Source organism: Amblyomma maculatum, chromosome 1 (genome assembly GCF_055883805.1).
Source record: "Amblyomma maculatum isolate TAMU_Amacu chromosome 1, ASM5588380v1, whole genome shotgun sequence".
Taxonomy (NCBI): domain Eukaryota; kingdom Metazoa; phylum Arthropoda; class Arachnida; order Ixodida; family Ixodidae; genus Amblyomma; species Amblyomma maculatum.
In genome coordinates, this window is record NC_139344.1 from 306,734,353 (window position 1) to 306,751,939 (window position 17,587).

A 17,587-nucleotide genomic window follows, 5' to 3' on the forward strand; every position below is an offset into this window, starting at 1 on the left:
TTGTAGTGCAGTCTGAAGCGACTCGCGTACCATGACAGCCGTGATGGTGGGCTTTGTGTTGGTCGAACTTTCGAGCAAGAACTCCTCACTGGCCAATGAATCAGCGTCCGATTCTCTATATACTCACCGCCACTTCCAAAATGGCCTCGTCACTGAGCAAAGTAGCCGCTAAGTAACTGCTTGAGATTCTCCTGAGGCGAGGAAACAGCTGAGCTGTCGATACTAGTCCCTCACGGCTTGGATTGACTGAGATGGCTTTTGCCGCTTGTATTCACAGATTTCTCCGCGCCTACGTTCAGCTCTGTTCTTTTGCGTTAACTCCCGCCATGCCAAAAGCCAGACTCAAGTTGAGGGTTACAGGCTCCTGATGCTGTGCACTTTTTTGCTTAGTTGACCTTTCTGCCTTTCCCTTCTTCTGATTCTTTCTTTTTTTGCCTTGTACTGTTTCCGTAAGGAAGCAAGGGAGTCAAGTTGGCAAGCTGCTATGCAGAGGGCTATCAAAGATCCCATCTGCTTGGCACCGTTTCTATGTTTTCCTATAAAACAAACACTGCAAGCTGAAGTACAGTTTAGAACAACGAATAGCCGACTACGAAGATCTGAGACCTTGTGAAGGCCGCATCATTAACTCAAAGCGAAGCCGATATGCGGACCGCCGGTGTGCAAAATGTGGCAGTTGGCAGCGCAATAGAGACGAAAACCAGGAGCATGAGAGGGAAGCGCGTCCAGGACGGGACGCCCGGTCCCGGTTGCGTGTTCATACGTCGCCTTTCTTTTGTCGCTCTACTTTACGAGTGTGTCCTAACTCTCACCGAAAACTGTTAACGGCTTCATGGAACACACATTGTGCTCTGGGAAAGAAAACTTCAGTTCCCACCGCCACTGTAGGCACTTCTCTTTCTTCCAGTCATTTCTTTCTTACGCTTTTACCGGCCTTTCTATTCACGTTCAGCAGAATTTATTGCAACCACATGTTGCTGTTTTCCCGACTGCGGTGGCACTTCCGCTGCACCCAGAAATCTCCTGGTTCCCCCCTTTCGGAGTCTTTCTTACGCTGACCCTCGGTTTGCTGTGTATGTTCCTCTCCGCTCTTGCGCTCCCCCCCCCATAATTTCTTAAGAACTGCTTAACGCCGGTCAAACGTGTCCGCACTGTGTAAGTTCTACATTGTATACAGCGCTTTGCTATGCAATAGATTATTTATTGATAGGGAATAACTGCACTTTTAAAATTGTTTTTGAATCTGCATACATAACAGGAATCTGGGGGGATCTCGCCAAAAGTATTAAATATAGAGTTTTTGATTGCTATGTACTCTAACCGACGTATGACTGCTCCAGCTTCCTTTCTCCTTCGCGCATACAAGGTGGCAGTTTCTGAGATAGCTACTACGGTGATGGCTACAAGCGATACCCATGATAGCGGCGCGGCTTAACGAAATCTGAAAGCTGTCAGTGATGGCTCACTCATATGACAGTGTGCGCGACGACGGAACTGGAAGCAATCTTCTAACTCTAGCAAGCGTCTATCTACCCCTCTTGCAATAAGCATCAGTACCTACCTTTTCCACCATTATGCTCAAAAAATAATTGCTAGAGTGAACCCAGCAGTTGTGTTGAAAGATTCCCTGATCACAGAGCTCCCATGCCCCCAACTTAACATTGAAGGAGTAAGGTGACGTGTTGCGGCATCATTCTACCGCAAAAGTTGTCCGTTTTTCTACAAGCCCTTTTTTTATAAACGGTGGCATTCTCTGTACACCCGATATAACTTCTGGGTTCTGTGGTTCTGCAGGGCACTGCCACAGTAGAAAATTTATTTTACTGAAGGGGAACATTTTTTCAAAATTCAAAAAGGGTTTAACTGGCGAGGCAAGTTTCAGATGTGATGCCACTTTGTGTGTAGATTTTAATTCAGGAAAATCCTGTAAAAAAAAAAAAAAGTCATTGACGTCGGTATTTGCATCACATATTGTCCAGCGTAGAACCGCAAACCAGACCACAGTTTCTTCTAATCAGCATCTGCAGTGGGGGCCACGTAAAAAGCGTTGCCTTCAGTCGACTGCACATACTTCCACACGTGAAGCGTCTGGACTCCAGGCACTTTCCTTGCTACTTTCCATTCTGCCTTCTTTTCACGGAAATCTGCGAGCTTGCTGTGTGCAAGGAATCTTAAGCGTTCCTTGAAGTGAGTCTATGAAGCCGTTTGTATGGCCTTCTCAAGTTGCTCGATGTTTAACTAATCCACCAATGCCGTCGCAAGCATTCTTGGCTGAAAACATCCATTTTATCTCTAGGCATTCATTGTGTTGTAGCTCATGAAACTGAAATTTATTCTTCAAGTGAGCTCCATCGCATACGTAGGTTACCTTTTGTGTAGACTGGTGCATTGTCCTCGAGAAGGGCTTCAATCTTCATCAGAGCCAAGCATGCATGAGCTGAATCATGAGACATTTCATCGAAAATAACAGCGTAGTTCCAAGTAGATTTTCTTGACGTGGCAATGCATGTAAAAACGATAACCTGCTTTTTTTGCCAATGGTACGCTTGTACTGCATCGGGAAGCACAAATGTCCAGTTCTCGGCAAAATCAAAATGCAAAACAATTTTCCCTTTCTCGCAGCCACGCTTTTCTTCGTGTATAGCTTTTGCTTGTACACATCAAACATAGTTTTGAGAAATCCATCCTTTGAAATTCTTTCATGAACGATGAGGCATTCAGAGTTTTCTTAAGCCCAGTTAGCTATGAGCACCTAGTCCTCATCGCTGATGCCAAATTTTTCGACAATGAAAATTTCATCTTGAGGGCACCGGTCACAGTTCCTGAGGCAGCAAGATGTAGTAGGTTCCTGGCATACGCAGAGACTGCACATCTTCCGGAGAGAAGGAATTTTCAGACGCATTCCGCAGTCCTACGAGGCACAACTGAAAGTTTGCGCAGCACACACAAACACACACTTGCCACTGCGGAGCACACTTCACCCATTTAGGACGCAAGGATATGAATTTTGTGAGTCCAACATTGGAGCTATCTTGTACAGGCGGTAAGCTTCTTGCAATGACCGCGTCACGAAACGTTTTGCTACCCATTCTTTCTGCCCTCTGAATTCGCAAATCTTTTTTGTTGGGACTTTGTCTCATCCGTGATCTAATATTCTAAAACCGCGGAGATGTCTTCCTGCTGTAGCTTACACCTAGTGAATCTCTTGAAAGTGGACCACACACCTTCCTGCTCTGCCATCTTCCTCGCTTTTTGAATTACGTACCTTGTTGCCTCAGGTACAATGATGACCTGTACATCTTTCAGTCAGGGCGGATGGTAATAGTGTCAGCAGCTGACAATGTTCTTGAAATGATGAACATCGGTTGTAGGCGGCATGAAGGTTGCTTTCCCAGCTACTACAATTCGCACACTCCTCTACTGGTACAACAGAAGTGCCGGGGCCATTATATGCTGCCTGTATCTTATCGGATTTCCCTGACCAGCCTGCCCATGTCCGTAATAACGAGTGTTCAAGGCCATGTCCCGTCTGATTAATGAAGGTCAAATTAACAATATTTTACAAAACCTTTAAAGCAGCTGCAGGAGCACTCTACAATGTTCCCAAGGAGTGTTCCACAGGAGCCGCATCTCTTGTAGTAGAGTGCTCAAAAAATGATCGCAGCACTACCCTTTTTCATCAGCACTCGATCGCGTCATGGCTGCACATCTCAGTGCCATCAAAGCATCACCTTCTTGCCTAACCAGCATTACCACACATGTTGATTCCTTGAAAGATAAGCCAGCTATGAAATACTGCAACCACTGAATGCCAGCCGCAGGTTCAGAAAGACAAAAAGCACCGTAGTCTGATTACTCACAACGATCAAATATATAAAATATAAGCCAGCTATGAAATACTGCAACCACTGAATGCCAGCCGCAGGTTCAGAAAGACAAAAAGCACCGTAGTCTGATTACTCACAACGATCAAATATATAAAATAAGTGCGGTGAGATTGGAATAGAAATCATTTTGAATGTTTGGACACCACTGGAAGCCGCGACGCGCAGGGCAAAAGAAATTTTGTTGCCTTGGCACAGCATGGTGCAGAAAAGTGTATCAAAATGGTGCAGCTGTCTCACCCCTGCATGACACATCTAGCAAATGGCAACCTTAGGGAAGGAGCTCTGCAATAAAAAAATTGCAAACATGCTAATACCTTAAAGATTGTCACACCTATAGTAGTACTCAAGATATCGGTTAAGATTGTGGTTTGGTTAACGGGGTTTAACGTCCCGAAGCAACTGAGGCTGCGAGACACCACTGCTCCAGAAATTTTGTCTACCTGGGATTCTTTAACGTGCGCCTACATCGCACAGCCCAAAGCCATCATCCTTGGACACAGTGGTCAAGCGGTCTGACCACTGCACTACCGCGGAGGGTCATGGATTAAGATTAAAGGATTCTGCTCTGCACTACAGGCTCTGCACCAAATGCCAAATTATTATAGCTGAAATGCTACCTAGGTGTTACTTAGACTCATTCAGATGCATGAATTTCTGCACTGATCAAAGGAATTGAAAAACCCTTTGAGCATTACACAAAGCTGTAAAATAAATGTTTCACAGCTCCTTTCGTATTTCAAAATGAGAGTCAAATGAATATTAAAAAACTTCCATGACTTTTGCAAATTAGTCATCCTAACTCTTCCCTGCCCGCAGGAAAAGTGGTGGTTTTTGGGTGGTGTCATTAATATTTATTTCTTGAACTAAACTCGCCTGGTACAGGACTGTATAGTATTAAATTATAAAGGAAGAATTCCTCTTCACAATGGTATTAGTGACAGTCAACATGTTTACCGAGTGAGTAATGTAAAAAAAACTAAAAAAAAAATTGAAGTTAAAAAAGAAAGCACAAAAGCATAGAATTTTCTTGACACAAATAAAGCATAAATAATTTTTTAGAGCAGGCACCAATGCAACATTGCAGCAAATTCTAGCTTTCTGTGTACAGTATTCACTGAGTTAGGAAAGAAAACAGTAGTAGAGGTCCATGCCTAGCTGTCTTCTAGCAGAAAACACGATTCTCTGCACTGCCAGCGGCAAGAATCCCACCCGAAAGACGTTGGCACCCTGCAGGTTGTGACCTTCAGAACGGTGATCTCTTGCGATCAGCACAGAGCGAAACTTTTCAGGACTTGGCGGTTGACGTTTCGGGTAGTTCTGACGCAGCTAAAGTCTGAAGAGCTCGTCTTCAGAGTCATCAGTGCTGCTGTTTGCATCCAAAAACGAGCTCTGACACGTCAACTTCTATGGAAACGCGCAGTTTCCGCACAGCAGCAGCATGCGACGCCATAATGTAAACAAGGAGCGCCGATCACCCGGCTCCGGAGACCACCTGGATGGCTGTGGCACGGCGGAAAAAACAAAACCAAAAGCGAAGCCAAAAGAAGGGTTCTTCTATTTCCCACTGGATGATGCCACTTATCGTGGGGCGCTTTGAAAGTGGGAAAATTCGATTCGTGAAACCATCGATAGAGGACTATCGATGGGAATAGGAGCGGGCAGGAAAGAGTTAAGCCCAATTCCGAATTCACGCCTCAATGTACACTGGATTCTAATCATAATATTTAATAATGAGCAATTTTTGGAGCATTTTAAAGCAACAGGATTAATGAGCACTCTGGAGCAAGCAGGTTAGCTTCCAAGTCTCTTAGGTATGCAGAGGATGCTGGAAAAGTTTGAGTGCGAAATATGTGTGTGCTACACGTTTTTCATTAAGGAGACTAATTTTGGTAATTTGTATTGCACATGTATGAAAACAGCATACCTGATGCATTTTTGTGTGCTGAACACAAATATGCAATCTACTTTTACTTATGTGTCAATTCTGAAATATTTATTAATTTATGACCAACCATTGTGCTCAAGCTTTTAATAACTTCCTTATCAAAAACTGTTAAAAGTTGATATCTATGTGTTTTACAAGAGCCAGGGAGTGTTGACAGAAGTTATAGACTCATCAAATGAAATGTTTAAAAAATTCAATGTGCAACAATCCTTATCATTTAGTTAAATTTGTAAAAGAAAATCAAGTTGTTCAAATCTTATTGCAAATAGCAATCTACCAGCTTTGAAATGAAACAATAATTGTTTATATATGAGTGCTACATCTGGAGATTTCATGGAGACAGTAGGAGACAGTAGTTAAACATCCCATTTTGAGAAAACAAGGAAATAAGTTTTGAACAAGCTCAAAGTTTATTTTAAACTGAAGCTTAAATTTCAATGAACCTTATGCTAGAAGCCTCCAGGCACATAATCACAATCAATCTCTTTCCCTTATTTTCTTTTCCATCGCTCGCTCGAGGTTTTCAGCATCTGCAACACAGGATCGAGCAGCTCGTTCATAGTTGAGAGGCTTAGCACAATGACCGGCATCTCATTTCTCGGCACTTCTTTAAAGTCCCCCCCCCCCACAGATTGCTTGCGGTGGGTAACAGACACCAAAGGAAGCCTTCACAGATCTTGCGCGCAGAGATGAATTGCTTTTTTTTTCGGTGAGCAAGACTGGTGCAGCCAATGGCTCATAAACTCAATCCAGCTAAATGCAAGCATGTATTGTTCTACTGCAAACGCAACACCATTCTTTCCCCTACTTAATCTCAGGCACCAAGTCTTATAAATATTGTTAGGTTTATAGAGATGACCCCACTTTAGCTTCACCCTTCCTTCTGGCGAGCTTCTTTTTCACACTTCCTTGTTCTCCCCTCTGCGCTACCTGACATTTCCCCCTTTGCAGACGAAGCCTCCTGGGCTGTCAGCCAGAGTCCAGAGAGTGGCAGCGCTTCATTCTTGCGACATGTACAACTTGCGTTCTCCGAGAGGGGCGGCGTTGGGAACATTGGCGAGACACCACGTAATTCAACTCATTGAGCACAATAAATGGACTTGTGTAGTGCGACAACAGCTTCTGGGTCAAACCACGCTTACGGAGAGGTGTCCAGAGCCATACTGGGAAGGCAGGAGACATCCTGATACCGACGATCGTAGTGCTGCTTAGAGCGGTTCTGCGAGGCCCGAGTCGACGAGCCTCTTCAGCGCGGCAGAGGGTGCTCGAAACAGAAGGCTCGGTGTTGAGAGAGAACAGCAAAATGGTGTCTAAAGAGTGTCGAGGCGGACGGGCGTAGAGAAGGAAAAATGAATTATAAGCAGTGTCTCATGCTTCAAGGTGTTGTAGGGATATGTAATGAAGGAAAGCACGTCATCCCAGTTTTTGTGCTGAGAGCCGACATACATTGCAAGCATGTTCGTCAGTGGGTACATTCGATTTTCCAGTCTCGGACTACTTGCCGACAGGTCCCTGCTTCCGCTCTGACAGGAAGCAGCGTGATGGTCAAGTGACCTCGCGAGCTCCCTCCAACGTTTGCTCCATGCCGTTTTTAGCAGTCTTAGCAGACGATAGTCACCACGACTCAGTTATTTCGCAGTGATCTTTTGGTATACGTGTAATACTATAAAGATAGATAACAGAGGCGCAAATCAATCGGTGATTTTCGCGGAGTGTGGCATGACTGAACGGAAGCGTTTTGCAGACCTCAGTATGGCAGGGTTTTCTTGCCGTCGCTCCTCACAAAGTTTTTCCAAGGGCCCAGCTCACTGCGCTCGAAAGCAGAAGAAATCGTTTGCAAAAGCATTTGAAACGAGCGTTAGCTGCTCCAGCACAAAGTTGTTCGCTTGCGACGCTTTTAGAAACTGAGCGCTAAAAAGATCGCGAAACAGCTAGCAGTGAAGAACTTCTGGGTAACACGAAAATGCAATCCGTGCTAGGGGCTCTGGATGCTTCAGTGTGTAGCAAAATTAAGAATAAAAGCGAAGACGCAACATTCAAACATCTTACACCAGCTTAGAGAGATTTTGTCATTGTGTAATGCACGATATCATACGCAGGAACACGAAAAGTACTCAGAATGCGCTTGAGGTCTAACTCAAAATGGCCGCCAGCCCAGGAGCTTTACTGGTGGGCAGGGCTTCTGGGCTGCCCGAGGAAAATCGAACTCCGGACAGCTGTCAGCAAGTAGTCCCAGACATTCCTGGACTGATAATCGAATGTACCCACTGTCCAGTTTGTACGTTCTGGGGGTGTAGAGTGGTACAAGTGCAAATGCTGCTCCACAACATCTGCCGCTGAGAATGACACAGAAGAAAGAAAGAGACATCAGTGGCGGAAGGAATGGCGGCAGTTTCACAGTAATGCGCAAGATGGTCAACGCACGCGATGACCCAGCGATTGCCTTTGGAAGAGCGGGGAAACGGGCCTATGAGGTCAACACCCACTCGCTCATATGGTGTGGTCGGTGGTGTCCCCGAAAGTAAGCGGCCCGGTGGAGAAGTCGTGGGGAGCTTGAACCGCTGGCACTGCACACAGGAGGTCACATAACGCTGAGTCGTTCGATGCATATTTGGCCAATAAAAACGTTCCTCAATGCGGGTAAGGGTCCTGGCAAACTCCAAGTGCCCAGCTGTAACGTAATCGTGCACTGCGTGTAGAACAGAGGAGTAGAGGCTAGTCGGAACGACGAGGAGAAAGCGCGCACCACCAGACGAGACATTTTTCCGGCAGAGCGAACCATGCCCAGCGGGCCAACCGACCGCAGAGGTCGTGCAGATTCACCAGCCAGCAAAGCGGATGATCAGTGACGACTGTAAAGGCACGTCCATAAAGGTACGAGTGAAACCACTGTACGCCGAAAATGACGGCAAGGCACTCTTGCTCCGTTACGGTATAATTGTGCTCAGACTTGCTTAGGGTGCGACTTGCGTAAGCAACGTGTTGATTCCTGTCATGTCGTTGTATGAGCACAGCACCTATGCCGATGCCACTGGCGTCAGTGTGGAGTTCAGTGGGAGCTGTTGGGCTGAAATGATAATGGGCCGCAAGATAAAAAGAAACTTGAGCTGGTGAAACGCAGAATCACATTCGTGAGTCCATTTGAAGGGAATATCTTTCTGCAAGAGGCATGTGAGCGGGTAGGCTACGTCCGCAAACTTGGGGATGAAGTGCCGAAAGTAAGAACAAAGTCCCAAGAAGCTCCCAAGTTCTTTCACAGACTTGGGCTTTTTGACGCTGTTGACAGCTTCAATCTTCTGTGGAACGAGCCTAACACAGTCTTTGTCAACCAGATGCCCAAGCACAATGATCTGACATTCCCCAAAGCGGCACTTCTTGGAGTTCAGCACGAGACCGGCTTTCTCCATGAAGTTAAGGACAATAGCTAAACGGCTGTTATGCTCAGCAAAGGTCCTCCCGAAAATCACTACATCATCTAGGTAACATATGCAAATTTGCGACTTTAGTCCATTCAAAAGGGTGTTCATAAATTTTTCAAATGTAGCATTGCATAGGCCGAAAGGCATCACATTACATTCATATAACCCATCTGGAGTCACAAGTGCAGTCTTCTCTTTGTCTTTATGATGCATCGGAATGTGTCAATATCTGGACCGTAAATCAACAGAGGAAAAGTAGGAAGCTGAATGGAGGCAGTCAATGGCATCATCAACGCGTGGAAGTGAGTAAACACATTTCTTTGTGACAGTGTTGAGGCGGCGATAGTCGACACAAAATTGCCATGTGCCATCTTTCTTTTTCACGAGAATTACAGGGGCGGCCCACGGGCTAGATGATTCCTGAATAATTCCTCGTTGCATCATATCATGGACCTGTTCGTCAATTACCTTACGTTCTGAAGGTGACACACGGTACGGCATCTGTCTGATCGGGCGTGCAGACCCAGTGTCGATCATGTGATGGGTGCGGGAAGGTGGAATTGGTGGTGGCTGATCTCAAGCAAAGTTGAACACGTCCACATGTTTCACAAGAACTATCAATATTCGGCGGTCGGCGGCGGGTAGCGATTCGTTTATCATTGACTGGAACTGGGAATCGGTAAGATCAGGATGTCTAGTTGAACGAGCAATACCGTCACTGAACACGGCGATGTGTATAGAAAGGCATTCTTCAAAGTCGGCGAGTTTCAAACCACAAGGCAATACGACAGGTTCGTTGGAATGGCTGACAGTCCAAAGCAAGGCATGGCCCTCATTCACTCGAACAACGCTGCGGGGCACCAACACATTCTTTTTAGCGCCGGCAAGGGAAGCGGGTTCCACCAGAGCGTCGAAGGCATTGGGAACCACGCCCGAGGAGACAACAGGGCCGAAGAAGGCAGACATCGCCAGAACGACGGTATCTTCGAAGACAGAAAGGCGACAATTCTTCTATGAGGGCCGATCGAAGGCTAGGGCTTATTGATATCCCGCCACTGCTGAAGTTGAGAGCTGCGCCACACTGTTGTAAAAAGTCAACTCCAAGAATAATGTCATGTGTAGAGTGAGGGAGCATCGTAAATTCAGTTCTAAACATGTGTCCAGCGATTGCTAGATTTACATAACAAATACCAAGCGGAACCAACGATTCTCCCCCCACGCCTTAAAATATGACAGTTCTATCCCAACCAAACATAATTTTGCGGCTGAGGCGGTTCTTAAAATCTAAACTCATCATGGACACTGTAGCACCAGTATCCACTAAGGCCATAACACAAACACCGTCCACTAATACTTCCAGATGGTTCTTTAACATAATGACAGGTAGAGGAATTGGCAATATCGATGACCTGGTGACCGTACCTCCATCAGCCGCACGCGCTAGTTTCCCAGTGGCAGCGAAGAACGGCGGGGAGAGGGCGAACGTCGGGAGCGGCGAGCAGTTGGAGTCAGGCTCTGGTCAGAAGCTGGACAGTCGTTTCGTGGTGATGTGTAGCAGTAGGAGCCTGAAGGAGGTGGATAGGTCGGGTCAGGGACTCTTACATCGACGATTCGACCATTGTCGCTGGTAGCGTGAAACCGGGTTCTGGCAGCGCCAGAATCTGGATACGCGGCCAAGCATACCACACTGGTAACATACTGGTGGTTCACATTCACGAGCACGGTCCCGATAATAGCCCTCGGATATAGGATCGAAGCGATCACTCCAGCCGCTGGTGGTGTTGCGGAGGAGGTGGCGCACTGGTAGTAGGAACGAGCTGGTGGAGCAGGGCCGTAGGAGTCGTTTCGGTGGTCACGGAGAGGAGGAGTTGGAACGGTAGTACCACAAGGAGAGGAGTGCTGGATCGGAGCTGCCTGCAGATAGCAGCTATCACAGGGAATTGCACTGCGGCATACAACATCTTGATGGCGGGAGAGTTCATCACAGACAATTTGGCAAATCATGTCTGATAAATTCGAAGGCTCATGCAAATCCACGCAACAGTGGTCACATTAGGCAAACGGCTGAACTTGGGGGTTATGCGACGCAGCTTTAGAGCTTTAAATGGACGAAAGTGCTTGATCACGGCCGTGGCAGAATCCAAGTTGCCTTTTGTAATTAAAAAGTTATATATGCCCTTTAAAAGGTGGCCAACTCGGTCTTCTTCAGACATTCTCGGATTCACCACTTTGTAGAGTTTCAGGACCTCTTCAATGTACGTTGAGCATGTTTCTCCAGGCACTTGCGCTCACTGGAGTAAAGTCTGCTCAGCACATTTCCGTTTTGTTGCGGTATCCCTGAAAGAATTGCGAATCTCAAAATGATCCTAGTTCGTTAGGGACGCTTCATGGTTCTCAAACCATGTCAGGGCTGTGGCGTCCAAGAAAAAAACATCTACCAGTTTTACTATAGCATCCCAGCGATTGTACTTGCTCACCCACTGGTAATTGGTGAGCCACTCGTCCACGTATTGGCCAGCCTTGCCAGAAAAGGTCCGTGGCTCGCGGTAGTGCTGCCAAGCGGGTGCCGCTGCACTTTGCTGCCCTGCGTCGTTTTCCTAGAGCATGTTCATGGTCAAAGGTGGAAGACCAGCGAGTAGTCTGCTCCAACGAGGTCGAGAAAGCTCCGTGGTGATCGTTCCAGCACCTGCCACCACACTGTTAGGTTTATTTACAGGGATGACCCCACTTTAGCTGGTGCGCTCACTGAACGTTGGCGAGCTTTCTCTTCCTCACCCTTCCTTCTAGCGAGCTTCTTTTTTGCACTTCATTGTTCTCTCCTCTGCGCTGCCTGACAATATATAACCCTATGCAAAGATCTAACCTGGAATGTGCATGTCACAAATATCTTATCATCAGCTAACAGATCTCTTGGTTTCTTCTGCCACGTACCACCAGACATAAAACTTCTCGCATACAAATCACTGGCACGAACAAAACTAGAATATGCATCCCCCATCTGCAGTCCAAACCAAATCTATTCACTTGAATCCCTACAGAATCGAGCCGCCAGATTCATTCATTCCTGCTATTCCTACAATGCCAGTATTTCATCCTTAAAAGCTAAGTCCGGTCTAACAAATCTTGCATGCAGTCTTCGAATTGCCAGTATTAAGTTTCTTTACAGCTCTTTTCGAATTCCAGCCCACATCAGCCCTCCGGCACGCATTACACCCCACATTGGTCACCCCTGCAATCCACAATCTCATACTACAAGGTTTGCAGCATCATCCTTTGCTCGCTCTGGCCTTCTACACGACACACCGGCCCATCCACATTCTGTAATTGTATAAATGCCATATTTAACTAATATGTTTATACGTGTACCCGCCCCTTATGTAATTACCCCGAACTGATGGTCGTTAAGATAATGAAGTGATGTGATAATGCACACTCTGTTCGGCACCACGACGGGTGCCGGCGCAGCACATGTCACCAACCCTTCCATACGCACACTACACTGGCTCGCTGGGCTAATCGTCGCCAGTGCTGGCGAGTCCGATGATTCCTTGCGAGGGCGCCGTGTTTGTTTTTGACCAAAGGCATGAGCCATTCAAAACTTCTGTTTTCAACCAGACAACACAGTGGAGGAACGCAGTAGCAGGGCAAAATGGCAAACAACGCTCTTTTGTGCAGCAGACGATGCTTCCAGGCGTCCAATCGCAGGAATTGCCCCATGTGGTGCGAAAAAAATAACGGCGTGAGAGATTTTAGTATTTTTTTGCACTGGTCTAGCTCCACTGTTGCTGGACTGAGAACCATTTCCCGTCAGAAGCAGAAAGTAGAGGAGTGCAGCTTTCGAATGGTACCAAAATCGCCGCACTTCGTTGTGCCATTGCCGAGGAGCGCAAGGTTGAATTCTATCAATCTTGAAGTCGTTTTATGAGCGAAAATTGTCGCTTTACTGTCTTCAAAATTTATTAACACAATAAATATTATTCAGAGGACCATAATATTTCAGAAGTTGGTTCTTCAGAACTTTTATATTCCAAAAAAACTATATTTCAGAAAAGAGATTTTTTGGCAATTTTTCATGGTTAAAGACCCGGGTTTCCCTTTAATGGCACCACTTGTACTTCACAGGTCTGATTGTATTGCAAGCTTTAAGCTGCAAAACTGAAGAGTTCATTCTTTGCACAAAAGGCTTTATTAAATCTCCTGTATATCAAACCCCCCAATTTTCTTATGTCAGCAAGTTGTGTCACTGTTCCTTGCACATTTGTACTCTCCAGAGCAATTATTCAGCATCGTTGTGAGCCAGGACAGTCTGTGTACACACCACGCAGACTTCACCAACTGCAAAGTACAGCCAAACCTTGATGTCATCAGCCGGACAATAAACAAGCGTCATGTTTGTAAACAAGCGTGGATCGCCCATCATGTGCCAGCTTGAGAATAGCTGATCTGTACTTTTGGGGCACAACAACTTGAGTGTACTCCCCGATCGGCAGCAGCATGGGGTGTAGGCAAAAACGCAGCGTGCCTACACTGTGCCAAGGTACACTGCTTTCGAAACCAGTTCACACAAGCAAATAATCTTGTTTGTACGTAGAAATAGTTTGGTTTATGCCTGGAGACAGAATTACTCTGGCGAAGAGCTCGGCTTCCTTCTCCGTGGCCTCAACAGTGCGTGGCTACGGTGGGCGCCTGTAGTGACTAATTAGGTTAAGTGAATACGCAACGTGTAACTAACAGTCAACACTGTTCAACTCCCAAGCCTGTTGCTAGCGCATGCAAGGAGGACGACACTTGAATGACTGGAAGTGTGTTTTTCATCTTCTGATGGGCTTTCTGCTGCTCCAAGTACCTTCAATTTAAAGAACTATATTACCGCCAACTATAGTGAACTAGAAATCATAATTCTAGCTCACTGTACTGGCAACTTAAGGTGGCGGTTCCACTGTCGCTATCTTGAGAGTAGTTCAGATTCTGACACCAGGCTAGGCCACCAATCCATGAATGGGGAATTGAGTGCCCAGTCTTCACACTGCCTGAAGGCTTTTCTTTTGTTGCTGCAAGGGCTTTCAAATATTTTGTGGCTCCACAGCAAAATCCAGGCAGAGAAGGGAAGAACTTTTGTCACCGTCCTGCACAGCATAGGCTCCCTTGTTCAACTCCCCTCTGCACCCCACAGCATGGCTAACAATACACGCACCCACGGCAATGTGACAAGAGCCTTCCCTCTCTGCAGCACTGGGAAAGGCAGAGGAGCCCTTGCAATTGTGCTCCTAAGTACCTCTCCCCCCTGCGCTCTATAATAGAGAATTTTGCTCCTACTGCCACCTGGGCAGTATGAGCACAATTGCCTATTGTAGTGCCGGGGCTTCACACAGTACTGCAAACATCTTGTGAGACTAAGTGTAGTTTCTGCTGTAGAGCCACAAACTCGATTGTTCCTCCCCGCTGTGCGGGTTGGACTGGCGGGTTGGACTGGACTGCAGTAATCTAGGTGGTTTTGACTGCAGTACCCTAGCCTGCCTAAATAAAAATAAAACAGGGTGTCAACATGATCACAGTGCAAATTTAGTACCAGTGAAAAGGAAAAGCGGATGCCAAAAAGGGGAAAAGTGGCGATATCATGCAAATTATTTGTTTGTGTCTCATGCATATATTTCTTCAGGCTTTGACAATGAACCTTAGTTGAAGTAGCGCCTGTCTTGTGTTCTTTTGATCCTCGCGCTGTGCAATCACGTAATCATGAGCTTTAGAATAGGGAGACCCTATCGGTTAGGGAGATAAGGTAATAGTGGGGCACAAGTAGGCATGCCCAGTATAATTACCGCACCCCTCGCCTGTTCATCGTGCGCATTGTTGCCACTCTATTGCCCTATCCCACTAAGCGGTATGGGCCCCCTATTCCAAAGCTCCCTATTGTTGATGCCATAGATATAGTAGGGACCGGAACACTCCTGGACTGGAGTGCAAACTGCCAGCTCTTGTGGTCAACAAAAATTTGTTTTATCAAACGTTACTACATATATGATAATATAGCTATAATAAGCTGAACTTCAGTCAACAGTAGTCCTTGCTTATTTTTAGTTTGGGCTTGTCCAACATTGGAAACTAGAAATAGCAAGTTACAATGTGTAGATAAGTGAATGATGCCAACTTTTTTTCCTTTTGAGATGAATCGATATTGCGAATGACACATGAAATCCATTAAGAGGCTATGTATCGCGCCAGATGCCGGCATGTATTAATGTTCACTTCGGCACTGAAGAGGCGGATTCACGCTAAACTATGTGGGAAATGGGAGAAGGGGAGAGGGGGTTGTAAAGGAACATTGCCAGAAGAGAGGCCCGAACAGGGCCAGTTTTGTAGGTGCTTATGGCGTCCTCTTCCCCTCTTCCAATTTGATGCTCCACAGTCATTTCATTTATTCACACAAGCATGCGCGTCGTCCGTGTGTGTACGGAAGGCGAGGGCGAATGCTCCACAAGAGGCGTAGTTTCTGTAGTAACAAAATGTAGCCGGCGAACACAAAAGAAATGAGTGGCCAGCACACTCTCTCCTCCACTGGTACTGTTGTAGAGAAAACGGATGCAATGGAACATGGCACAAGCACTGCAGCTAGGCTTCGAAGGGAAAATAAAAAAAAACAGAGTAGAAACGACGAAGGAGCAGGAATGGAAGCCACAAAGCCACCTCTGCGCTCGTGGTGATGAAAGCCTATAAAAACGACCTTTTGATAATTGCCGACCCAACAGGCAGCTGCAAAGAGTCACCAAGACCGATGTCCCTGTTTCCAGCCTCACGGAACATGACGGGCACGGTGAAGTACACAGGACCGCTGTTTCCGAGCGCTAATGTTTCTTTGTCAATCAGGGAAACAATGAAGAGAGCGAGTTTGGTGAAAAAAGCGTGCAGATAAAATAAACAAACCCGTCCAAAAGAAAGGGGACGCGCAGAAGAAACGTTGAGCAGCACAAAAGACAGAGGTGGGGTCATTTTAGCTGCTACGACCCTACCAACCGTTTTTTTTTCTTCCCTCGGCTGGACTATCTTGCATGAGTAGTCGACGATGATTGAACAGAACTGCGGCGGCAAAGTCAAAGTAAAGTTTATTCACACTTTTATAAAATTTTTTCCTGTCCTGCCTAAAATGTGGGAAATAAGCAAACAGCAATGTACTTGGGTCAATACCAGAGTTTAGCATTCGATGCATTCTTTATCATGTGTGCAGAGCGAAACAGAATTTTAGTATTTCTTTTACCATTTTTATCTTTGTTGTGAACTCGTAAAATCTTCATATCATGCAATAAATTTGTGCGGCATGTAACAACCTCTTCTCTTCATTTCATAATTTCATAGCATCAAATTTTATTTTTCCTTCGAGGGTTTGCATGATACCGACCCTCTAACACGCAAGACTTCATATTCTCACTTTCAGTGTAAGACTAACTAGATAATAAGAATGCAGAGAGATTCCGCGTTGTCTGGATGCATCTCTAGCTGGTAGGTTGCTCTGGTAGGTTGAAATTATGACAGAACTGTTATTTAAATGGCTGATTCTGCTGGAAAGAAAGGAAAAGGCCTCCTCTGTTCGTCGGTTTGCCAGTGTTAGCGGTTATTCGCTTCTCTTGCGAGGCAGCCCCATGAGCAGCGAGATGCCTGCTTTTGCCAAACACAAGCACAAATCATGTGTGTTACTAAAAAACTAAAAACGAGTAATGAAAGCCACTACTTGTACTGGACAAGAAGCACGTTTTGTTCACCGGGGTACAGTGTTGACTGTAGCTAGGGGAGCACCTCAGCTGCACGCACTAGAGCTCTGGCGGCGTTTCGGCACACAAACAGTATGACACATTGAATTGGAGGGGATAAATAAATCACAAAGCAAGCAAGTGTACATTGTCAATAGACTTTTTTTCTTTTTTAAGTAGTGCTACTGCGCATGCACGAAGCATGCTCTGATGCCATTTTCGCCGAGATGCCACGCGAAAATAGGGGGAGGACTTTGCTGCACGTCCTTTTCCAGGAAACGACGTCCCTCGCATCATCAACACGGCGAACTGCTGCACAATAATTGCGTGCCGTGCTAGCATCTTCTAGCCCTTCGGAATGCACGCATTTTATTGTTACGTGGCGGCAAGCAAAGAGGACGACACAACATGGCGACAGAATGAACGATGATTTAATGTCTGGCCTAGCTCGAGGGCTCATCTCGCGCCACTGCCGATCTTCTTCGCAACACTTCCTGGGGCCACCGAGCGATCGTCTCGATCGCTTCGCTTGAAGTTGATGGTGACGTGACGGTGAGGATGTTCAAGGAAATACAGGAATGACTTGCCACCATG

General features: G+C 46.2%; 1 protein-coding gene and 1 pseudogene across 2 annotated transcripts in view; both read right to left on the bottom strand.

Moving 5' to 3' along the window:
- Positions 1 to 17,587, bottom strand: part of LOC146207006 (vesicular integral-membrane protein VIP36) — a 69,738-nt gene that overhangs the window by 25,860 nt on the left and 26,291 nt on the right. The gene's annotated exons all lie outside the window — the stretch shown is intronic.
- Positions 1,969 to 10,217, bottom strand: LOC146207007 (uncharacterized; annotated as a pseudogene).